General features: G+C 42.7%; 1 protein-coding gene across 1 annotated transcript in view; it reads right to left on the reverse strand.

Annotated features, from left to right (window-relative positions):
* Positions 1 to 1840, reverse strand: part of pcsk7 (proprotein convertase subtilisin/kexin type 7) — a gene marked incomplete in the record, with an annotated part of 13426 nt that overhangs the window by 4756 nt on the left and 6830 nt on the right.

Below are 1840 nucleotides of genomic sequence, written 5' to 3' on the forward strand. Positions count from 1 at the left end.
CACTTTGCACGGCAGCTGGACTGAGATCATGTGAGAATCCATCTTGAATCCAAACAACAAAGGCGGCTGTTCAAGATGTAAGCCTAGCTGCTGCTAGCATCATCTATATCAGAAGTAGATCCGTATTTCTTCGTTAAGGAAGAGCAAAGAACAGCACTGAAAACTTTTCTCGATGGAAAAGATTCTTTTGCGCTTCTCCTGACTCCTAACTTTGACAATGTTAAATGGTTGGTTGACCTGATTGGTTGAAGTTCGCCCCTGACAGACAGATCCAATCACCTGCCATGGACTTTCTAAAAGTGCCTGTCCTTCGCCAAACAGATCCCAACAACAACTTCCCAGATTTTATGTAACAAACCATCTGACACATTCAGGTTAATATGTGTTAGTATGCAATGCATAGGAAAACACCATCCGCTCCTCTTAGAACCCAAACCAACAGCTTCTTCATTTATGTTTTGCAACAGAGTTTTATGAACCCGGCATTAGTTTTGCAACAGTCAGTTCAAAGTCCAAATTGTAATATGTGCCGACTTTATTTACTAGAAAGCCATAAACGCCGGGGATTTCCCAATCCGATCTCGAAGATCAGTATCAGGGCAGATCAAGGCATGTTTTAACTGATCGGTAACTGCTTTATTAAACCCAAACTATTGGGTAACTCTCACCCCTGTCTCTCCTCCACTCTGATGAGCTCTGTGTGCAGGGGCTCAGCTCCGCCCGCAGTGAAACCACCTTGTGAAACTGCACCAAAAAATGGCCAACACATTTTCATGACACTTTGGAGATTGTGGTCTCTCATAAACAGAGAAACACTGTACATTACACCTTACTCAATTTATTATGGCCAAGCCATAGCAGACCTCAGGGTGTGAGAGGGGGGCTGTTAAAAGGGACGCAACCATAGAGAGGGAGGACGTGGATGCAGGGCAGGTATTGAATTTGTACCTTTTGCAAACTTGCAAATAACGATTTTTGAACAAAACGAAAGAAAGAAGACAAAAAATTTATAAAAAAAATCTTTTTAGCATGGGGGCAAACTTATTTGGGTGGGCCGCTAAAATAAATTCTATATGTGATCATAAACTCTGAGCATGCTTTGTCGACAGGAGAGGAGAGATTTAGTGCTGCTCACTGTAGCTGCACATTTTGTCCTCTTTTTCAGAACAAATTCCAGCCGAATGCTGAACGTGTCACTTTTGTTTTGTTTAAACCACCTCACAATCTTTCTCCTTTGCTTTCCTTCACGTCAGAAAAGCCCAAAGCCTCAGCTCTTCAGTGGCATGACCATCTGTACACACACACACACACACACACACACACACACACACACACACATATATACTCGTCTTTCACTCAGAAACACACACACTTGTGCAACTGCTGCATCTTTTCCTAAACCAATTTACCTCCCCCTCTGCCCCGAGCTGGACTGACAGTACCATGGGGATGTGACTCGTCATTACTAGGTCAAAGCCAGTCACTGTGTGCATGTGCATAAACACACATCTGTGGCGACTGTGTTCACATGGGAAGCAGTTTGAAATGATTAAGGGGCAGTGCATTAGCCAATAAGGCAGCCAAAACACATAGAAACTACAACAACAAACACTGCTGAGTAGCATGACAGGCAGACCTGAACTCTGTCAGTGACAAAAAGCCTGTCGGTGATTTGACCTAGACTGATTGAACAGATGATTAAATGACAAAATGTGTATTATAGTAGTTTGAGTTGATTTAATTTCTTTTTGAAATTAAGCCCAGACACATTTGGTAAGTCTGTCAGCAACTCTTTGCTTCGTCCTTAAGAAACTCCTATTGCAACACACACACACACACA

Source organism: Morone saxatilis, unplaced genomic scaffold, assembly GCF_004916995.1.
Source record: "Morone saxatilis isolate NCDOM2014 unplaced genomic scaffold, NCSU_SB_2.0 Contig8, whole genome shotgun sequence".
Lineage (NCBI taxonomy): Eukaryota > Metazoa > Chordata > Actinopteri > Moronidae > Morone > Morone saxatilis.